We start from the raw sequence: 24,059 nt of genomic DNA on the forward strand, positions 1-24,059 counted from the left end.
GTAAGTCAGTCGAACTAGGGTACTTCGACTTGCGTACCCTAGTTCGACCCCCGCCCTTAGTGTAGACCAGGCCTTAGACACATAAACTTATAGACTTTAAGGCCAGAAGGGACCATCACGATCATCTAGTCTGACCTCCTGCATACTGCAGGCCACAGAACCTCACCCACCCCTCTCCTGTAATAGTTCCCAACCTCTAGCTGAATTACTTATGTCCTCAGATCACGATTTAAAGACTTTATAATTCCTTTAAATGACCATCATTTTCCTCCTAAACAAAGAGTGAGCAGAGGACAGAAAGGAGAGAGAGGCAGAAAAGTAATCTCAGTAACACATGAAAACAAAGAACCCAACTTCCCTCAGTAAACTCTTGCTCAGGGTAAAGCTTATCTACTGTTATTACACATTAGAGAGGCACAATAAAGGGCATCTGAGGTAACAAGGTCTTCCCAAACACTGAGTACCGTCAATCACAGTGCTAATTATTAAAGGTATGCAAACAGGACATGGTATGTAATTTTAATAGACAGATTAATTGTAAAGTCTAGCCACCCTCAGCTAATATATGTGTTTCTGACAGGCATACTGGTTTAAGGCTTTAGATTACTTTTAGATGAGTAATTTACATTAGTATCTTGGAGCACTGTGATTAAACAGTTTCTCAGTTATGTGCGGAGTACGTCTGACAAAAAACACTATTGCTGCTATAAAATAAATTCAGACCGACAGAAACCAATGAAGAAATGTGACATTTTACTGTTTTGGGGCAGGGTATCTGATGACTTTTATTGCAAAATTAAATATCCACTTCATAAAGGGTTTGTCCTGTGATTTCAGAAGCATCTTAATTTTCTACACTAATGCAGCTTACATAGCTGATGGAATTAGTAAGAGATATGCACAGCCCCAGCTCTCTGTATCATTGGTTTAAATTCAAATTCAGTATTGACCTGTAGCTCTTGTAACAAAGGTGTGACACATGAGATTGGTAGTAAGAGACTCAAGTATATTTCTACCTGACCTGAATTGGGGTTACCAAAGTTAATACCCCTTCACATAACAGGAGTGAGTGGCTACTATTATGCTTACTGCCATTCAATAGTTCAGTGCCTGAGGTAAGATAAACTGGTGGTTTTAATTCAATCCTTAGCAGGCAGGTGTCCCCATTATAAAACCATCAGAGTTATCGCCAAGACCAGGGTGTAGTTGCTTGGAGGAGGGGAAGGAGGGGGATTAGACTCTTTTCCTTTGCCCTGGAAGGTGAAGGGCTTTATTTTAGCTAGAAATATCCTGACCCTGACAAACCCCAAATCAACTGTCCAGCTAGAGGGGATGTTTTGTGATGTGATATGTAAGGTAAGTTGTTGCTACACCTAATGTATGGTTACATTTCTTTAGGGCTCCAGGGTTAGTACCCCATGCCAGTGGTTCTCAAACTTCTTTTTCACGGAACACGTGAAAATTGCTGAGGGTCTTGGTAGACCACGTAATGATCTTTCCAAATGTTGTTTGTACCGTTAGCTAATTATTGTAAAGCACTTTGGATAAAAGCACTATATAAAAAAAACCCTTAATAATAATTAATGTTTTTTGTTCTACAAATAAAAACACACAACTCATATTTTAATACCAGTGGTCTTACATTTCTAATGTGATGGATGTACCCTCTCTCCCCTGCTGGGGCTGGGAAGGAGGGTGGGCGGGTCTCTCCCTCTCTCCCCCATCACAGCAGCCCCTGAGCTGGGGCTGGGAAGGAGCAGGGGGATCTCTCTCTCACCACAGCAGCCCCCGAGCTGGGTCTGGAAAGGAGGGCCATCTCTCCCCAGCAGCCACAGCTCTGGAAAGTTGTCTCTTTCTCTGGTCGCCGCAACCCTGCACGTCCCAAATTCCCCCCACCCCCTCTTCTCACCCCACTGCCCCCCTTCCTATTTCCCCCACCTCACCCCACTGCCCCCTCCCCCCAAGGCCACCACCTCACCTTACATGTGCGTCTTCTCCAGGGTCCAGGCACCTAATTAGTGGAACTACACCTGCGCGGCTCCACTAATTAGGGGGGTGGCCCTTCATTCTCTCGTGTGTGGCCGCCCAGGTGCGCACCTTAGAGGGAACTATCTGCAGACCACCTGAATGGAGCTCGGTCTGTGGACCACAGTTTGAGAACCTCTTCCCTATGCTGATAGGAAACCTAATGACTAGAGCCCTGCATGGATATAAAATTTGGATCTGTGTCCCATCTGTGATCCACAGGGGCGGCTCTAGGGATTTTGTCGCCCCAAGCACGGCAGGCAGGCTCCCTTCGGTGGCGTGCCTGCGGAGGGTCTGCTGGTCCCATGGCTTCGGCAGCCCTCCCGGACCTCCCGCAGGCACGCCTGGGGGAGGTTCGCCGAAGCTGCAGCACCAGTGGACCCTCCGCGGGCACGCCGCCGAAGACAGCCTGCCTGCCGCCCTCGCGGCGACCGGCAGAGCGACCCCTGCGGCTTGCCGCCCCAAGCATGCGCTTGGCGTGCTGGGGCCTGGAGCCACCCCTGGTGATCCACAAAAATGGTCTGACTGTTCTTTCACTACAAAGAAATATGTAGCAAAAGGAGCAAAGCAGATGCAAAGTTTCTCTCTAAAAATTGACTCAAATTTCGACTCAAATTTCTAGTCGATGCATCATTATAACCCCCACTGAAATCAGTGGAGCTATGCTGACTTACGTCAGCTGATGCTCTGGCCTGCTGTATTCAGTCATAATATAGTAAACTAGTATTTACTTGCCCCCTGTTGCTCAAATCATTGCAAAACTGCCTGTTAGTTTGCAGTACTTCTGCCCAATTACCCACATGTCTGTGTAAGCCCAAAAACTGCAACCCTGCTCCCCCTGAGGGCTTGTCTACATGGAGAATCATTCCTGATTAGTTACACATGTGGCTGCTCTTTATCGCGTGTACACATGGAGTTAATCAGGAATAGCTATTCTGCTTTAAATCCACACTCTACCTTTATTCTGGATTAACTACTATGTGAAACAAGGTGGCGAGTGATGCTAAGTGATAAGTTAGTACAATGGCAAGGTGGCGTGTCAAAGCTCAAGTCTTTAGCCTTATGAAGAAAGAGTAGATGCAGTTGCCAATGCTGTCTGTTACCTTAAACTTAAATAGTCCCTCCTCTTCCTGGGGGAGACTGAGGTATAGGTGCAAGCCTATAGTGCTGCACTGAAATCGCACCAGAATCCCAGTTTTTGTTTTCTACTAAAAGTTTCTAGCCTTTATGCCTGTGAAGACAATCTTAAACTGCAAGTATATCCAAAGCAGTGATCTGTCTGCAAGTACCTGAAGCAATAGCTCTGAGGTGCGAATGCCCATGCATGTCAGTTGGTTTACTCCAAGACCCACTACTCTGCTGTAGAGCTCTGCCAACAGCATCCCTGGCAGAGTACTATATATGGCAGGAGAAAGAGTTCAGTGGGAGTGGGCCTGGGTCTGGGCCCTCCTCCTTCTCCTCCTCCAAGCAACTACATTCTGGTTGTTGAGGTAAACTATGCCCTCCAAACCTCTCTCTCTCTCTGAGGCTTGGTTCATAGGTATTTTGTGATAATTGGGTTAGAATAGCCCGGGGGCTGCTCTAGGTAGCTTGTGCCAACAGGCTATGGTCCCCAAGAGACAAAATCAGCTTGAGTGCAGCTGGCCTAGGACTACCCTGCTGAAGTAGCTGTGCGAAAAGAGGCGTAAGAAGCCAGCTGTGCTGGCTCTAGTCCCACCAGGGACTCCTTTCCAACACCTGGCCCAGGACTTGCAGATGACTTTTGATACCTGAGCGGAATGGGCTAGAGACTCTCCCCCAAAGCATTTCTCGTGGCTGCTTGACCTCTTTGTAATAGTACGTTTGGCCTTCATGCGGGAAGGGTTGGACACCACTGCTTCAGGGATACTTTCTCAGCATGTGTGTGTGCGCGTGCTGCTGAACTAATTAACAACTGGATGCTGTGGTGAACACAGCATAAACATCTGTACCAGTTGGATCCTACCTGAGAAAACTCCCCCTTGAAAAGAAACCAAAAAGGCAAAGCAGGAAAGGACACAGCTAGTTAATACGAATTCTGCCTTCCCCGTCCATCCCATGCAAGCTCTATACCATCTCCTGTCTCTTTGCTCTTGCTCATCTTATAAATCTACATGTGCAAACTATTCAATTCGGTGCTTTACGGTGTGGCTGAACCACTCCATAGAGTGGGAACAGATGCGCAGAGATATCAATGCATCGTAGCTCCTGGATGGTGGAGTACAATGAGATGTAGCCATTTAGGCCCGACTCCACAAATGGACTTAGACATTGCAACGCTTAACTTATAGACGCTTAGAAAAAAAAATTCAAAGGAACGACAGTGGGTTCCACAAAGACTCAGTTAGGTAGCTAGGCTCCTTATACAAGGAATGGGGAGAGAAAGGTGCCTTGCAATGGGATCCATAAAAGCCATTATGTGGCAGGGTGCCACCTAAGTTAGCCAATGTGAGATGCCAATGTGAGGGGTGTCTCCTAAGCCCAGCCTCTCACAACAGCAGGTGCCTATCTCTGCTAGGGATCTACAACCAAGAACCCCTCTCCTGGTGTCAGGTGGCTTAGGCAACTGTATTGTGTCTTGGGAGAATGTTAGGAGTTGCTGGATCAGGAGGAGTGGACCACCATGCTATAGAGTTGTTCTCATTTGCACTCTCTCTGTCCCAGTGACTATTTAATTTATTTATACAAGGTGGAAAAGTTTCCTGGGGAGAGACGGAGGGAGCCCCATATCAGAATATCTCATAGCTTGGCACTCAACCGAGAGGTGGGAGACCCCTGTTCAAATCCATCAGGCAGGTGGGAGACCCAGATTCCCGGTGATCATTCTGGCCACTGAGCTAAAAGCTATAAGGTGGACAAAAGCACCACCACTGGACAGATCTTGACTGCGACATGATCCGGTGGGCAGCCTCTGAGCATGCCTACAGGATTGGGCCATACATAGGAGAGACACTCCTCTGCCTATCTTCCCCGGTATGTGGATTGCACCAGGGCTCAGGCAGGACAGAGATTTCTGGATGCCTAAAGTAAGGCAGCAGTGAACATGCCCAGAAGCAGCAACTTGTGCGCTTAGGGAATTCTTAAAGCAGAAACGTAGGTGCCGAATGAGTGTTGGCCCCTACAGGGTTAGCTGGCAACTACCCAGGTGCCTAAAATTGGAACTTAGGTGCATAAGTATCTTTGTGGATTTGGGCCCTACTGACTATATCTTGACCTAGCTATTCCCCCCTCTGGGACCACTTACATTGCCTAGTGCTACTCTTCTTCTACTCTGTGTTCATGATGTGGTGCCAGGCCTGAGGGCTGCTCAGGTGACCTCTGTCTAGCTAGTTTGCGATTTTGTAGCATTGCCCATTGCAATAGTATCCGAGTCCCACTGCCCAAAGTGCCAAAGCAACCAAAATATGACTCAAGGTAACTTAGCACATGTACATAATTAAACAAAACTCAGTGCTGATAAGTGCAGAGTAATGCACATTGGAAACTACAATCCCAGCTATACATACAAAATGATGGGGTCTAAATTAGCTTTTACCACTCAGAAAAGAGACCTTAGAATCATCGTGGGTAGTTCTCTGAAAACATCTGCTCAATGTGCAGCAACAGTCAAAAAAGCTGTCACAATGTTAGGAATCACTGGGAAAGGAGTTGATAAGAAGACAGAAAATATCACGATGCTGCCATATAAGTCTATGGTACACCCACATATTAAATACTTCATGCAGTTCTGGTTGCCCCATCTCAAAAAGCCATTATGGTCAAAGATGCAACCCCATACTCTTGGTGTCCCTAAACCTTTAACTGACAGAAGCTGGGACAAGAGACAGGGGATGGATCATTTGATAATTGCCCTGTTCTATTCATCCCCTCTGAAGCATCTGGCACTGACTGCTGTTGGAAGGCAGGAAACTGGTTCTAGACGGACCACTGGTTTGGCCCAGTATGGCCATTCTTATGTACATAGTACACTTCTACCACGATATAACACTGTCCTCGGGAGTCAAAAAACCTTACCACATTATAGGTGAAACCACATTATATCGAACTTGTTTTGATCCGCTGGAGCGCGCAACCCCGCCCCCCTAGAGCGCTGCTTTACTGCGGTATATATATATATATATATATTGGGTCACATTATATCGGGGTAGAGGTGTATTAGGAAAGCTAGGGTCTCCTTTTCCTGAAAGGACCATCCTGCAAGGCCTAATTCAGACCTAGTTTAAGTGAGAACAATTTCACTGCTGTTGCACCCAGTCTGAATCTGGTCCATGATTTAGGACATAAGGATTAGGGTTTTGATGTTTTGTGTAGATTAACTGTTCGTGTTCACTATTCTGAATTCCCCAGATCTATAGCACTAGGCCAAAGTTATAACTATGCTTCCTTTATGTGTAGACTCATTTGTTTGCTGAATGAAATGTGGTATTTAGAAAGATCTCGAGCCAATCCATCCTTAACTCGGTTTCAGGGGTGACTTCTTCCTTGCCAGGTTCCTTGTTTTTCACAATATTGGTGAACGTTGGTTTTAGATCTGAAGTCCTTGCAAACAATGTTTTTTCTTCAGAGGATTGGTACAAACCCAACCCTCCTATCCCCAAAGTTGGAATCTCTTTGCTACAGTTTTTTAACACAAATTCTACAGGATGGCCGATATCCTCATGCTCCATTTCTAGCTCATCTGTCACACTCTCCCTCACTTGTTAAAATACAAACAGCACAGCTCATCCTTAAGGTTAGGAACTGACAATCTCTGTAAACCTTTTTACAATAGAAGGGGATTTATCTGTGGCCAGAGCTCCAGATCAGCAGGGGGAAAAAAAAAAAGGCTCCATTGCAAGTTATTTGTTTTAAATACAGGACACATGGTCACTTATTCTGCGGCAGATAAAGCTATGGGGATTGTTATGCAGGGAGGGGAAGAATTATGTGGGGCCTTGAAGGAGGAGGAGTAGCACAAAATTTAACTGTAATTAAGGAGATTTTTTTTTTCAAAAGTCTTAAATGGGAGGTGGGCATCCAATTGCCTTTTGTATCTCTGAAAATCTCCCCTTTAAAACATTAGCTAGCAACAGCTTTGTGTGCAAAAAACGTATTGACTTCATAGTTGAAAATGCAAAGGAACGGTTGACATGGAGGCCGCCCATTTCACTTGTATTTCAGAACCAGCAAGTTACAACCGGTTCTCTGTGGAAGTACTAATTCTGCGAGCTTTGTTAAATTTTAAGACTGGTGCAAGATCTTGTCCTGACCACTCCGGAGAATGAAGTGTCCACAGAACAGGTGCAGCAAGGCAGCGATGCCAACTCTCTGCTAACGTGCCTCAACCCTGATTTAGGGTTGCCAACTGTCTAATTGGATAAACACAAAAACCCTTGCCCTGCCCCCACCCTGCTCACTCCATCCCTCCTCCCTCTGTTGCTCGCTCTCCCCCACTCTCACTCACTTTCACTGGGCTGTGGCAGAGGGGTGGGGCCAAGGGGTTTGGGAGTGTGGGAGGGGGCTCTGGGCTGACCCTGGGGCAGGGGATTGGAGCGCAGGAGGGGGTGAGGGGTGGGGGCTCTGGGAGGGAGTTTGGGTGTGAGGGAGGCTCAGGGCTGGTGTTGGGGTGCAGGAAGAGGTGCAGGCTCTTGGAGGGGGCTCAGGGCTGGGGCAGGGGGTTGGGGTGCAGGAGGGAGTGCGGTGTGTAGGCTCCAGCCAGGCGGCACAGCGGGGCTAAGGCAGGCTCCCTGCCTGCCCTGGCCCTGCAGTGCTCTCAGAAGCAGCTGGCATGTCCCTGTGGCCCCTGGGAGGAGCAGGGGACTCCGTGCGCTGCCCATGACCCCAATCACCGCCCCTGCAGCTCCCATTGGCTGCAGTTCCCGGCCCTTCCCCAGGGGCTACAGGGATGCACCAGCTGCTTTTGGAAGCAGCAGGAGCCAGGGCAAACAGGGAGCCTGCCTAAGGGCTTGGCTACACTTGAGAGTTACAGTGCTGGTGGTGGCTTTACAGCGCTGTAACTTACTCCCCGTCCACACTGGCAAGGCACATACAGCGCTGTATCTCCCTGGCTACAGCGCTGGCTGTACTCCACCTCGGCCTGGGGACTAACGACTATAGCGCTGCTCTTGCAGCGTTGGGGTGCCAGTGTAAACAGTGATTAATCTTACTATGCTGTAACTGACCTCTGGAACCTTCCCATAATGCTTTTTAAGTAAAGATAACATTCTTTGTTTTGTTGTGATGCCTCTCTTTGTTTTGTTGTGAACGCGGGGCTCCCCCGGAGCTGCTTATCTAAAAAACAAACACAGCTACTGTTTGCTCGAGCAGAGGCAGGGAGGGGGAATCCCATAGTGTTTGCTTGAGGAAAGAAGCAGCCCGGAGGGGGAGGGAGGGTCCGTTTTGGAGCAGCTGCTTATCTGGTCTGAAGTCTATTTGCATTTAGTGAATGAGAGAGGAGTGGGGGAAGAGGTCGAAACGATTAAAACGATTGAAGGTTGGTGCTGTGTATCTTCAAGTCCTTAGAACTTGCAAGGCAGGGAGCTGACATAGTGTCAGGTCCAAAAATCCTCTCTCTCTCTCCCCCATGCTCCCTGTCACACTCCACCCCACCCCCCTCTTTTGAAAAGCATGTTGCAGCCACTTGAACGCTGGGATAGCTGCCCATAATGCACCACTCCCAACACCGCTGCAAATACTGCAACAGTGGCCACACTGCAGTGCTGGTAGCTGTCAGTGTGGCCACACTGCAGCGCTTTCCCTACACAGCTGTACGAAGACAGCTTTAACTCCCAGCGCTGTACAGCTGCAAGTGTAGCCAAACCCTAAGTCCTGCTGTGCCACTGGAATTTCAGTAGCCTCTGGGAGATAGGGCCTGATTCTGGGAGTGTCCTGGCGAAATCGGGAGGGTTGGCAACCCTACCTGGTTTGACGGGCCATCACCAAGGACATGAGGATAGTTCAGTCTCTGGTTATTAGTTATCTGTATTATAACAGAGCAGGACCCCATTGTGGTAGGCACTGTACAAATACAGAACAGAGATTACAGTCTAAATCCAAACAAAATACCACTAACAGACATATCTTGTCCTATGTTGAGGTGAATCTCCAAGTAAACTATCAGTTGTATAGATAGTGTGTGGGGGGGGGGTCTTTCATATTTGCTTGACTGTGAAAGTCCCCTTTCAAAAAAGGCAATGACCTGATTCTGCTCTTGTTGGTATGGATTTTACACCAGTGCCACGACACTGGAGTTGCTTATCATCACATTTCTGAGAAAAGACTGACCTCGACACTCCAACCTGGGCCTGCCTGATGTAGGATCCATCACCCACTGAAGTGAACAGGAACCCTTCCTTTGACTTCAGCAAGCACTGGATCAAGCCATTAGCCATCTCATTATCTCAGTGTGGCGCAAGATTCAATAGTGTTGCACCTGTTTACACTAGGGCTGAATTTTGTCTACGTAATCTAAAATCCCAATACTTGGAAATCACATCATCTTTTACACACAATAAACAAGTCCCAGCAGACTGTAAGTATCTGCTAAAAGCTAGAATCAAAGCCACAAAAAAAAAATCCAGAAATCCAGAGCGCTAATGTTGTTTGAATGCAATATTTGTCTGGTTTTTACAGGCCAGCATGTATAGTCAGTGTAATTGAAAGACAATAGATACTTACATCTAAAATTCTTCTTGTGGCTTTTTAAGATGACCTTTCACAAGTTCATTCCACTCAGTCACTAAGACTATGATTTCAGTGATGTAAGCCAGGTTTAATAATTGAAGTTTTTATCTCTCCCAAACGGAAAAAATGACCTTGCTTTAAAACAATTCACAGTTTTCAATGTTTCATTCAGCCGTTTATAGTTTCCAAGAAACAATTACTCCCTGCATCTATGCCTTCCTCTTAAAGGCCACTAAACATTCACCCTGGGCTTACAGAAGGGTCTGATATTCTGGCTGTGGTATCTGGCAGATGTTTTCCTTGGTGACTTGAAAGTGTTAATTCCATGTGGGTCACAAGCTACAGGATGACTTCATCACAGAAAAGTTAATAATGGGGAAGCAAGAAAGCAGACACGTGTTATATTTGAAAAACGTGATGTTTCCTGTGCTCACTAGCATCTTGGATACTGAAAACACATCACCAAACCACTGCAAGTCTGCTTGCCTGCCCCTCTCCCATCTACTTCCCCCTTTTTTTTTTGGTTTGGCTTTGGGGTGTGGGGAGGAGGCAACAATTGCCAATAATAATTAGTGCTTCATATGTTCAAAGCACTGTGCAGTTACTAATCATTGCAACAGTCATGTCAGGTAAATATCCTCCCCAGTTTAGGCAGAGAAACTGAGGCAGGGACTTGAAGTGATGAGGTCAAGGTCACATACCACATCTATTCCCTTGCCCATTATATAAGCAATATATTTTTTAAGCCTGGAAGTGCAATGTGAGGGTCTCCATTTTGAAAGGATTGGGGGTAAGGGTCACATGAATGACTGAATTCCAACGGAATAACTTGTATCTGCATACACAATGGTAATAAGCTTTCTTGCTTCAGAAACAAGCTACAGAGGATGCTATGTCCTCCTTCTGCCCCTGGAAGGTTGCGGAGGGAGGGAGGCGTGGTTGCAAGGGGAAGAAACTGAGGAAGCAGACATGTAAAAGAACCAGGCTTCTTATACTATACATACACCATCTATATACAAAAATATTCTTTAAAAACAGCTCCCCTTCTTCTTTCACTATTTTCTAGAGCCGATGAAAGAAGCATGACTTGATTTTCAATTTCAAACAACTCAACGGGCATTCCAGTAGACTGCAGACAGGAAATGAATACCATATAGGAACTGAACAAGGCAGATGCCTCTGAATCAGACAGGTAGGTGAAAGAAAAATATTTATCTTCATTTCTTCACTCCCAGCCCCTAACGCTCACTACTTAAGTCTAAGTTACTCTTGCAATAAATTAATTGAGACTTTAAACTCATTAGCTGCACTGAATGCTTGAAGCCACCTGGATGTTAATGACATTAACATTGATGGTCAAATTCATTTTAGGAGTAAATCCATCACCTGCAGTGGAATTCTATCAAGAATTAATCTCAGCCTGCAAGCTTTAAGACCCTACTTTTGAGGAGTTCGATGACCATTTTATCAAGCTTGGTACCAGTGTCCCCTTACTAATCATTTGGGCATCTTAAAACTTCCTCTGAATTCAGCAGTTCAGTTGTGGAGAGAGCAGTGGGACATCTGAAAGGAGATGTCTGAGAAATGGCTAGAGTGAACAAGATCTGGATTGGGATGGAGAGGTGCATCTACTTGGAGCTGGATGAGGTGCCCCAGTGTGTATACAGCAAAAAATTGCAAAATTGTGAAGCGCTTGCTGGTGGTCTGTGGTGAGGTGGCTGGCTATATATTGCTTGCTCTTCCTTGCTTCCTGCTGCTTAATTACATTATTTTCCTAATACTACTCTTCCAAATAAATGTCTGTAATTGCCACAGGGATATTATGTGACTGCAAATTGAAAGGGAGGTGGCTGATGTGACTGCCTCTCTTTGTTCCCCTCTAGTAATGCAGATTACGCTACAAAAGAACTAGGGAACCCACGGCCTAGCGGAAGAAGACTGGAGAACCGGCAGAGGAGAAGCCACTACAATCAGTCAGCAAGGTCAGGATAGCACAAAACTGTGAAAGCCAAAAAGGGAGAGAAAGCAAAGAGGGTGAAAGAGAAGCAGAAGTCAGGAAAGGCTGGAGTAGAGAAGCACCTGTTTCACTCTGCTAGGAGGTAAATGAGTGAGGTTGCTCAGTGGCTTTGGTGAGGAGGCAGAATCAAACCTTACTTAAAATGTTGTCTGGGCTGGAAGAGAGATTCAAGAAGAGTAGAGGAGATTCTGGCATTGGTCAATTTCTTAGCATTTGCCCCCAGATGTTTTGGGCAATTACTGCAAAAAAAAATATAATGGCGCAGTGGGGAGACAGGCTGGACAGTTATGCCAAAATCATGTATAATTTGGGCATTAGCCTGGCCTCATTTTTTGGTAAGATCACCTCTAACCATTTCCCACGGGCTATTTTGTTTAGGATTCAACTTTCAAAAGTGATTAGTGACTTTTAGGATCACAACACTTGGATGCCCAACTTGAGTCCTTATAAAAGTATCTGATTTTCAGGAAGTGTAGAGCACCTATTCTCTGAAAATTGAGGCTCTTTAAGGTGTCTCCATTTGGGCACCAAACGTTCCTCTTGAAAATGTAGGCCTTAATTTTAAAGCCAAAAAAATCACTACCTAAATAGGCCCCAATCTTGCAAACTCTTACACATGTAACTTTGCTCATGTTGGTAGTCTGACTGACTTTCCCGATACCACTCATGAGAGTAAAGTTCGAAATGTGTGTTAGCAGAATAATGGTCACATATCTTTCATTGTTGCTGTTTAATTCCTCTTTGTGTTTGAGTGGGAGGAATTAAATGTCCAATATTGAGCATTGTAGTCAGCCCTCAAATTTTGGGGGTGATGGTAATATGTCTCGTGGGGAAGAGGTGCTGGGAAGGCTGACTGGTGTTCCAGCTATCTTCCTTTTTAAGAAAATGAGTAGTGGGGACCTGGCACATCCCCTTAAGACCCCCCACCCCACTCATGTATGCAAAAACTCCAAGCACTGACTTCAGTTGTAAATTCCTCTCATAATGGACAGTGGGAAGAATTAAAATGGCAATACCCAAAGCAATCACACGGATAACATTAAACTCAACCTTACTCTGACCATATATAAAGTGACAAGCAAATCTTATTTCAGTGCAACAGTCATTCCATACAAAGCCCTATTTTTGACTCACTTTTAATGTGCTATTTTAAAAAAGATAAAACAAAACAATCTTATTCCTGGAGGGGGACAAAGGCACGAGTAACTATGGCAGGGTCTGCATCACAAGCAGCACAACAAACAAGATGGAGAAAGGCATTTTTGGTCCCTAGAGGTACCTGTGACTTCAGGAGCACTATGGGATCTAATGGTTTCTCTGGAGCAAACCTCCTTAAGCAGTCTAGTTGCTACCTTTAACCAGCCAGTTATACCTCTGCCTTAACTGAACTGAGCTTTGGCCAGTTCGCTTTCATCAGTCTGCATCTTGGGAAACCAAAGACCCTGCATCATCTGGACCTGATAAAGGAGACAGAGCTTTCGTCGGGAACAGTGTGTGTGAATTGCTGCTAAAAGTTTCCTTTTTCTTAAATGGTCATCAGCCTAGACTGATTCAGAATGGTGGCATATTTGAACTCGGCTGATTTCTGCACAAGAGAGAGCTGTCAGGGTAGATGAGTAACTGCACAACACTGCCTTCTGGTATTTCTCCATGCTCTCCACACCTGCCAGTGTCCACAGCTGAGTCAACAAAGCCTGGTGGTTGGAGGTACTTGTGGCTGACAGATGTATGGTCACCTGATCTTTGCCAAACATAACCAGGGGATCATCCACCAAATCAACAAGAAACCTAGTGACTCGATAGCATCTTATCCTGGCACTCCTGCCATCTCAGCAGCCTTGACTAGATGGGCAGCTAGAGATAGGACAAGTTAATGATCAGGCTTAATAACTGCTCATTTGAGAAATGCTGGGACAGTGTTAATATCTCCATCTATAGCCCAGGTCTTCTGAGTACAAGGCACCTGAGCTGCAGCCACACGAGGCTCTCCCCAGTGTCAGGGCATCCTCACAGTGATGCAGAGTTAGTGTTGCAGCTCCAGTGCTGTCCTAGCTATGCCCCCTACACCCTGAGTTCAGGAGGGTGCTCCGGGCTGGGACTGAGGGGTTTGGAGGGCAGGAGGGGGATCAGGGCTGTGGCAGAGGATTGGAGCATGGGAGAAAGTCAGGGGTGCAGGCTCCGAGCAACGCTTACTTCAAGAAGCTCCCGGAAACAGCTGCATGTCCAGCTCCTACGTGGAGGTGGCCAGGCAGCTCTGTGCACTGCTACGTCCGCAGACGCTGCCCCTGCAGCTCCCATTGGCTGCGGTTTCTGGCCAATGGGAGCTTCAGAGCCAGCGCTTGGGGCAGGGGTAGCGTGTGGAGACCCCTGGCTGCCCCTATGCGTAGGAGCTGGAGTGGGGACATGCCGCTGCTTCCGGGATCTGCGCAGAGCCACGGCATGCACAGAGCGGGGCAAGCCCTGACCCCGCTCCTTGGCTGGAGCACCGGAGCAGGGCAAACCCAACCCTGTTCCTCGTCAGAAGCTCGAGGGCTGGATTAAAAGGTTTGACAGGACAGACGTGGCCCACGGGCCGTAGTTTTCCCACCCCTCCTTTAGGTTATAGGAGAGAATAAGATGAAGAAAGAAAAAAGAAATATTTAAAGCCCAGAGAGAGGTGGAAATAATGAACAGGTAGTTCTGACAATAGAGAAACTGCAAACTACTTACTCATACCAAGATGCTACACTCCTTTCCCATAGACAGTTAAGACGGAGCGTGTGGTACAGACCTGTGATATACATGGATTGTCGTCTATAACAATTGTAATGAATGCAGACTTGTTTCGATGTTTTGGAGGTCATAATCCTCTGCCTCTTCTCTATTGTTACAACATCAAAGACCAACTGCTGGCTGAGATGCAGTCAATATGAAAAGGGCGACCAGCAAATTTACTGCTTGACTTCATTCCCTTTAAATGGAATAGGCACCATGGCCCTTTTTCAAAGCTCAGTCACAAACATATATCTTCTTTATAGGACATAATGTACAATACTGTGAAGCTGTAACTTGGGGCGGGCGGGGGGGGGGGGAATAGAACACCTTTAAAAAATCCCATGCGGTGAACATTCCTTTACAAAAATATCACTGTGGTTACAGGTTTTCAAACACTCCGTGCATTCTAGTTATAGTCCATAAGGCTTCTACTATACATAACTATTTTACTGAACTAACTGAATTATATTTTAGCTAGGCTTAACACTTGATTCTGACTGGTTTCAAGAAAACAACATTAACAAAAAATGATTTAAAATAAATACCCATGCCCTTCAAATAAAGTGAAATGGCAGCATTCATGTCCCATGAATCATTAACTATTTTGTTACTGTCTGATCTGTGTAGTGAACATTGACAGAACTCTTAAGTTTAAACTAATCTTAAAATCAGTTACACATAATGCCACCAACATCTACATTGCATCTTCATACAATAAGAAATGTAATCCATCTTAGTTACCGGGCTACTCTCAGGAGACTAACATTTGCAGACGCTACAGTCATGTTAAAAATGGGAAGTTATAAAAGGCTTTCATTGCTGTAGTATTGATGAATTATTTCAGTCTCTTGCACAGGAAATACAAGGTAAGTGAATCAGATGTAATCTAAGGGATACATTTGATATGGAATTGAAGGATGTAGGCCAGTAAAATCAAGGCCTAATCAATAAAATAATTCCATAATCACTGTATAGTAACCTGGGGCTATATTTCTGTTGTTTACTGTCTACATTGCAAAGGAAAACCTGCAGTTCCATGTTTCAGAGCCCCGGTCAATTGACTAGGCTCAGTTTGCAGAGCTAACAATATCAGTATATGTGTTCAGGCTTGGGCTGGAGTCGGGCTCAGAAACCGGCTGAGGGACATGGGTCTCGGAGCCCATGTTCTGACCCAAGCGGGAACATCTACACTGCTCCGCAAGCCTGAGCCCCAGAAACCCAAATGACCTGATTCAGGCTGAGGCCTGGTCTACACTAGGACTTTAATTCAAATTTAGCAGCGTTAATTCGAACTAACCGCTCAACCGTCCACACCAGGAAGCCATTTAATTCGAACTAGAGGGCTCTTTAGTTCGAATTTGGTACTCCACCCCGACAGGTGGAATAACGCTAAATTCGACATGGCTAGCTCGAATTACGCTAGGTGTGGATGCAAATCGAACTTAGTAGCTCCGGGAGCTATCCCACAGTGCACCACTCTGTTGATGCTCTGGACAGCAGTCGGAGCTTGGATTCTCTGACCAGCCACACAGGAAATGACCCGGGAAAATTTGAATTCATTTTCCTGTCTGGGCACTTTGAATCTGACGTCCTGGCTGGACATCGGGGCGAGCTCCGCAGCACCTGCAACGATGCAGAGCTCTCCAGCAGAGGAGTCCGGCCAATCCAAGAATAGAAAGAGGTCCCCAGCATGGACAGACCGGGAAGTCCTGGATCTGATCGGTGTGTGGGGTGAGGAGTCTGTGCTGTCGGAGCTGCGCTCCAGCAAGCGGAATGCAAAGACCTTCGAGAAGGTCTCCAAAGCAATGATAGAGAAAGGATACAGCCGGGATGCAATGCAGTGCCACATGAAAATCAAGGACCTGAGACAAGGCTACCAAAAAGTCAGAGCGACAAACGGACGCTCCGGAGCCCGGCCCCAGACATGCCGCTTCTACAAGGCACTGCATGCCATTCTAGGTGGGTCTGCCACCACTGCCCCACCAGTGACCGTGGACTCAGTGGATGGCATAGTGAACCTGGACAGTTCCTCCTCGATGTTCGCCGATGGGGAAGATGAGGAAGGGTCTGTGGAGGACGGCGCAGGCGACAGCGAACACAAAACCGCTTTCCCTGACAGCCAGGATCTCTTCATCACCCTCACAGAGATCCCCTACCAACCCTCCCCGGCCGTTAACCCGGACTCTGAATCAGGGGAAGGATCAGGCGGTAAGTGCTATAAACATGTAAACATTTATTTTTTATAAAACAGGTATAAAAAAATAGAAATGCTATATATAAAATTTTCAATGAAAAACTATATGAAAAGTAGGTCCACACATATAGGGATTGAACAATAATCCTCCAGGGACAATTCAAGAAAGGTCTCATTTAGGTCCTCGAAAAGCCTCCGCAGGAGGTTCCTGGGGAGAGGTGCCTTGTTGGGTGCTCCGTGGAAGCACACTCTTCCGCGCCAGGACATCCTTATGTAGATGGGAATTATCGCCTCCACAAGCATGGCCGCATATGGTCCTGGTCTCTGCAGGGCTTCCCTTAGCATCCGCTCTTTGTGACTCCGAGGGACCCGCATCAGGGTGATCTCGTTCATGAAATGCTGCATCTAATTAGGGCAATTAGTGTATTGTTACTGTTGTGAATGGTTGACTTTTACTTTGCATAACAATGACCCTCGCTTAACAGCCACGTGTTGTAGGCCACATAGGAAAAGCATACATTGATCTTTCCCGTGCACTGGCGGGAGTGGCTGGAAAAGGGTCAGAGTATATGATTTCCAGATTGCCTTTAGCGGGAGGGCACAGCTATCCATTAACTGATAAGCAGAATGTACTGTAAGGCTTACCAGGACTGTCTGCTAGACGGATTCAGCTGTCTCTCCCCACTTGTCCGCTCTCCTGTGCAATGCCGCAGCCAATGAGAGCGTATTCCGAAATCTCGAACTTGTCCTGAGATCTCGTGAGACTTGTTGCCCTGTATGGTCTTGTTCAGAGAAACTGACTAGACTGTGTTCACTGTTGGCAAACATGTATCTGTTCAAGGAAATCAGTTACTTTTCCCATCACACAGCTTCGGCTCTTTCCCGGACTGCCCCGGCATCCCCCTCGCAGAGGCTGGCGCAGATTAGGCGGCGAAAGAAAAAGACTAGGGACGAGATGTTTGCAGAACTGATGGCCTGCTCCAGAGCCGAGGCGGCAGAGCAGAGACAGTGGAGGGAGACCCTATGTCAACAGCATCGCACACACATCGAACGGGAGGATAGCTGGCGGCAGGAAGACCAGCAGGCGACTCAAACGCTGCTTGGCCTAATGAGGGAGCAAACGGACACGCTCCGGCGCCTTGTTGATGTTCTGCAGGACCGCAGGCAGGAGGACAGAGCCCCCCTGCAGTGTATCTGCAACCGCCCTCCCCCGCCAAGAAGTCCTGCCCCCCCCACCCAAAAGTACAAGACGGAGGGGCGGTAGGGGCCGTGAGAACTGTCACTGCACCACTGCATAGCGCTAATGTACCACACACCTCTCACGCTATACATTTGTAGAAGTGCTTCCCTTACAGGCTCACCCAGTCCCAAATCCAAGTTTCATCCCCCCACTGTGTATTAGATTATTAAAAGCTGTTTGCTGTTATTCACTGTTTCGGTCACGTCTTTCGTGTCAGAGGATTTTTTTGTGTATGGGGGGGGGAGGGGATTTATAATCGCACGGTATAGCCTACATTACCAGGGTACAGACTTGGGGCCATGATCAACTGCAGGGCACACACACACTGCAGTCAGTAGGCACCAGGGTCACTCTGTGTGGTGTATGCTGCCCCGGGTCATTCTGTGATGTGTATGCTTGTCCAGGGTCCTAGCGCCTGCCACCCCCTTAATGTTAAGGCACGCTGCCCTTACCATGCACTTCCACTGTAGCACCGAGCCTCTCCGCTGCCCTGAGCCCCAACAAGAGCCCTCATCCACGGACAGATACTCACCCTTCCCCCACACCCCTCACCCCTTCCTACGCCCAAACCCGCAGCCCACTGCAGTCATCCAAACCCCTATCCAAAGAAGGCACCACTCGCCCCTTCCTGCAAACCCACCCCTTCCTGCAATCCCTCCCCTTCATGCACAACCACTTACAACCGTCCCCCACCCCAGAGACCTATGTAGGAGCAGGAGGATGTCATTCCTCTATGGAACAAGCGGTCTGTACATCAGTGCACACCGTGCCCAGCACAGTATGCGTCCATGTTTCAACACCTGAACAGAAATGCAAAGTAAAACAAAGATTTATTAATAATGAGTGTAACAATTAATTTGCTTTAAAACGTGCTTTGGAAGTGGGGGAAACTTGGAGAACGGGGTATGTAACCGCAGATCGAAATCGACACATACAGACACAGGCCCAGGGTCAGTTTCTCTTGAAAGCAAGTGGAGAGTCATAGGTTACCCTGCTCTCCGAGGAAACCTGCTTTCAAAGCCTCCCGGATACACAGCGCTTCCCGCTGGGATATTCTCTCGGCACGGGTGTCTGGCTGAGCGTAAACTGCAGCCAGGCGATTTGCCTCAACCTCCCATCCGGACAAAAAGGTCTCGCCCTTGCTCTCACAGAGATTGTGGAGCACACAGCAAGCAGCAATAACTACGGGGATATTCTTTTCGCTGATGTCCGAGCGAGTCAGTAAGCTCCGCCATCTCCCCTTGAGACGTCCGAAAGCACACTCCACCACCATTCTGCACTTGCTCAGCCGGTAGTTGAAGAGTTCCTTCTCTCTGTCCAAGGCGCCTGTATAGGGCTTCATGAGCCAGGGCATTAGCAGGTAGGCTGGGTCCCCGAGGATCACTGTAGGCATCTGCACATCCCCAACCGTTAGTTTGTGGTCCGGGAAGAAAGTACCTGCCTGGAGGAGTCTAAACAGACCAGAGTTCCTGAACACACGCGCGTCATGAACCTTGCCCGCCCACCCAACGAAGATGTTGGTAAAACGTCCCCTATGGTCTACCAGTGCTTGCAGCACCATTGAAAAGTAGCCCTTTCGGTTAATGTACTCGCTGGCCTGGTGGGCTGGTGCCAGGATAGGGATGTGAGTCCCATCTATAGCCCCACCGCAGTTTGGGAATCCCATCGCGGCGAAGCCATCTATGATGTCCTGGACGTTTCCGAGAGTCACTACCTTTGAGAGAAGTTGCTCAACGATTGCGTGGGCTACTTCAATCACAGCAACCCCCACGGTAGATTTGCCCACGCCAAAGTGGTTCGCTACTGACCGGTAGCTGTCTGGCGTTGCAAGTTTCCAGAGGGCTATGGCCACTCGCTTCTGCACACTCAGGGCTGCTCGCATCCGGGTGTCCTGGCGCTTCAGGGCAGGGGACAGCAAGTCACAGAGTTCAAGGAAAGTGCCCTTACGCATCCTGAAGTTTCGCAGCCACTGTGATTCATCCCAGACCTGCAGCACTATGCGGTCCCACCAGTCCGTGCTTGTTTCCCGGGCCCAGAATCGCCGTTCCACACCATGAACTTGACCCATTGCCACCATGATCTCCACGGCGCGGCGTACCCTGCTTTGTGAGAGGTCTGCGCCACTCTGTGAATTCCTGTCCTCACCGCGCTGCCGGAGCCTCCTCGCCCGATTTCTCAGCAGCTGACTGTGGAAGAGGTGGACGATAAGGTGCGAGGAGTTGACAACGGCCATAAGTGCAGCGATGATCGCAGCGGGCTCCATGCTCACAGTGCTGTGGCGTACGCGCTGTAACTGACAAGAGAAGGGCGCGAACAGATTTCCCGCCGGAGCTTTCAGGGAGGGAGGGCGTGATTGACGGTTCAATGACAACAGTTACCCAAAAGCACCCTCGACACATTTTTCCCCCAGGAGGCATTGGGAGCTCTACCCAGCATTCCAATGGGCAGCGGGGACTGCGGGAACTGTGGGATAGCTTCCCACAGTGCACCGCTTCCAAAGTCGACGCCAGCCCCGTTACTGTGGACTCAGAAATTCGAATTAGTGTATTTACTGTGGATACACAAATTCGACTTCATAAGGTCAAATCCACAAATTCGACTTAAGTAGATTCGAAATAGTCTTGTAGTGTAGACAAGGCTTGAGACTCAGTCATGGGTTTTTCTTTGCAGTGAAGACATACCTTTGGTAATGGATATTTGCCTTATACACTCTTCTCTTACAGATGGTTAGTAACCAGGTAGGCAGGGATTAATGTTATGGCTTCCATCTTGATTTAATTCTCTCCCCAGCCCTGAAAGCATGAGTGTTAGGATGCCACCTTTCTAATTGCTGGTAACTGGACCCTGAGACATTGCCCTCTGCCATGCCTCCTCCCCCAAAGCCCCGCCCCCATCATTCGCTCCTTTCCCCCACCCCGTCGCTTGCCGGGTTGTCTCAAGGAGCCTGCCTGCACGTAGGAGGCGGCCCCGGCTGAGCAGGAGCTGGTGCGAGTTAATGACCTGGCGCCTCCCCACATCCTGCGGTAACCGGAGTTTTGGTTCGAGTGCCATTTAGGGTTGCCAGATCCCCTTTTCGAACAGATTTTCCAGTCGAAAACCCATCACCTGGCAACCCTAAACGGGACCCAGACACAGAGCCCAAAAACTGGAATGTCTGGGTATAACCCAGCTGGGTGGCAACCCTAAGGAGTGCATGCACCCATACAGTCTCCTACAGGAAATCGTAGTTTTCTTAAGGATGGCCTCTTAGTAGACTGGCCCACAGTTTGAAAAATATCTGTTAAATGAAAATGGTGTATTCAAAAAGTAAAATGGGAATTGAAGAACTTGAACTATCAAATATATTATCTTTAATCAGCTCAGAATAGCTCTGTGTATTGATCTAAGTGAGGTTTAAATTGATGTAACCATGCCTGTATTAGTGGTTTGCACTGTAACTAGATCAAATTATGCTCTGTTGCACCTGTATTACCCCAATGCAACTCTTGTTGATTTCAGAGGAGTCATTCTGTTTTTGCACTGGGGTAACTTGTAATGTTTTTGACACCACGTACTAGCATTTTGGTTTTGCGTGAGTAGCTGTATCTGTAGGCATCAGCTATGGATTAAGACTGATCTCAGACAAAGACACTAGTGCAGACTGCCAACTTTATTGCAGGTGTGCTCAGTTTATAAAAAAGAGCCACACCAGAATTGACATGCCTTTGTATCGATATCTAGTTCTTTTTCACATTGTTAAGCAGAACTTTAGGAATATCTTTAATTGTGCTGTCTGGTGGATCCCAATAATATTACACAGGTGACATGAGACTCTGGCCCACTAACAGGATACATTTTCAATTATACATACAGAATTTAACTATTAAGTATAATGAACAGCTAAATCCAATGCATCAGGCTGAAAATTAACCTCTTAATGCACAGAGGAATATTCCTAACCAAATGGTAGAACAGTTCTTCTAAAGAGCAATGTAATACATTTCTACATTTATTTTGGTCAGGCTGTGGCTGTTGTGTGACCTCTTGACGGAGCTCTTTCCTCTTAACAAGGCAAAAAGACAATAGGTTTTTGGTTAACATGGAGTCAGGAATTTTCTATGCACTGTACTTCAGCAGACAGAGAATTCCTTTCCCTCTCCCCACATGGCAGTATGACAGAACTCAGTTGCCAAAAATGGGTATGTGTAGAGGGAAGAGAGGTGACAGATTACTATAGTGATATGGGTTGTACAAGAATCTGAATAGGACAGATACTAATTCCAAATGTGTATCAGTCCAGGAACCTAGTCCAGAATTTTGTTGAGGCCAACACCTCAAAGTTCAATTTTCTACCCCAGACTGAAAAAGTGAAGTCCCTTAGAATGTAAACATGACAAATGGGTGGTCTGCTACCATGCTTATACTGCTTGGCTACCATAAGACAGCATTATTCTTCAGATAAATTGTTGGCTGGCCCAACACCAGCATGAGTGAGAGCAGCCATGGGGCTGCTCTAGTTTAACCCAGTATTATACAGAGTAGAACCTTGGGAATGGAGGTTGTTCATAACTCTGAAACGTTCGTAACTGTATATAAAATGTTACGGTTGTTCTTTCAAAAGTTTACAACTGAACATTGACTCAATACAGCTTTGAAACTTTACTATTCAGAATAAAAACACAGCTTTCCCTTTATTTTTAGTAGTTTATGTTTAATACAGTACTGTATAGTATTTCCTTTTTTGTTTTTGTTTCTGCTGCTGCCTGATTATGTACTTCTGGTTCCCAATGAGGTATGTGGTTGACCAGTCAACTCGTAACTCTGATGTTTGTAACCAAGGTTCTACTGTAGTCCCTAAAGGACCTTATGCTACCTGAGAATTTGTGAAACAGAGCTCTGTCCTTCACCCTGTGTTGTGGTGGTGAATAGGCAGGAGACATCTGTTTTATGCAAGCTGAGAGCTCCCCCTGCCAGTAGAGTTCTCTGCTTGCTAATTACAGATTTTGCTTCCTTTGAACCACCTCAGTAGTGCCCAGGAGCCAGATCAGATGTGAGAATTTGGCTCATTATTTTTATGTATGCTTCAGAATCCAGAAACTATTATCTGTTTCAGCCCCACAGCGCTTACTGAAATTTCACAAGCTTTGAATCTGGAACCCCCACAAGTGCATTAACCCAACAAGCTGTCTGTGTCATTTCAAACTAGACCTCATCAGAGGAATACACTTGATAGTGTCCTATCCCTACACAGCTGATGTGTGACTGGTAGATAAGGGCAGAAGGTATCATTGCAATTATCTAGTTTGACCTCCTACATAATACAGGCCATTGGACTTCTCTGAATAAGTTCTTGCTTTAAATCCAATAGCTGTGGCTGAACTAGAGCATATCCATCTTGATTTAAAAATTTCCAATGATGGAAATTCATGGTAAGTTGTTTCAATGGTTAATTACTATTAACTCACTATTAAACATTTGCACCTTATTTCTAGTCTGAATGTGGTTAGCTTAAACTTCCAACCTTTGTCTGCTAGACTTAAGAGCCCTCGATTATCAAATTTCTGTCCCCCTGTAGGTTCTTAAACTGCAATCTGTTCACCCCTTAACCCTCTCTTTGAAAAGATAAATAGATTGAGCTCCTTGAGCCTTTCATTATAAGTCATGTTTTTCAATTCTTTAATCATTCTTGTGGCTCTTCTCTGAACCCTGTCTAATTTTTCAACATTCTCCTTGAATTGTGGATGCCAGAATTGGCCATAATATTCCACTGGTGGTTATACACGCGCCAAATACCAAGGTAATATAACCTCCCTGTTCCTCCTTGATATTCCCCTGCTTATACATACAAGAAATGCATGCACTGTATTGAATCCAGTTTTAATATTAATATTCAAATATTAATATGAGTTTTCCATTACTGGTCCACGTTAAAGCGAATTTGCCAATGATCTGACTTTTTTGAGAGGGGTGGAAGAGAGAGAAGGGGAGAGGAGAACTAAACCCGAGTCACTATCCTCAAATGGTATTGTTAATATCCTATATGACTGCGTTAGCAAAATGTCCTCTTCACTCTTCCTTCCACTCTTGCACCTCTCTGTTTGTTTCTTCCTCTTCATCTTAGAGTTTCTGCTCTTTGAGGCAGGAACTCCATCTTCATCTATCTTACATAG

General features: G+C 46.7%; 1 protein-coding gene across 6 annotated transcripts in view; it reads right to left on the reverse strand.

The window, feature by feature from the left end:
- ISM1 (isthmin 1) overlaps window positions 1-24,059 on the reverse strand; it is a 107,885-nt gene that overhangs the window by 19,912 nt on the left and 63,914 nt on the right. The window lies entirely within an intron of this gene.

Source organism: Mauremys mutica, chromosome 3, assembly GCF_020497125.1.
Source record: "Mauremys mutica isolate MM-2020 ecotype Southern chromosome 3, ASM2049712v1, whole genome shotgun sequence".
Taxonomy (NCBI): Eukaryota; Metazoa; Chordata; order Testudines; family Geoemydidae; genus Mauremys; species Mauremys mutica.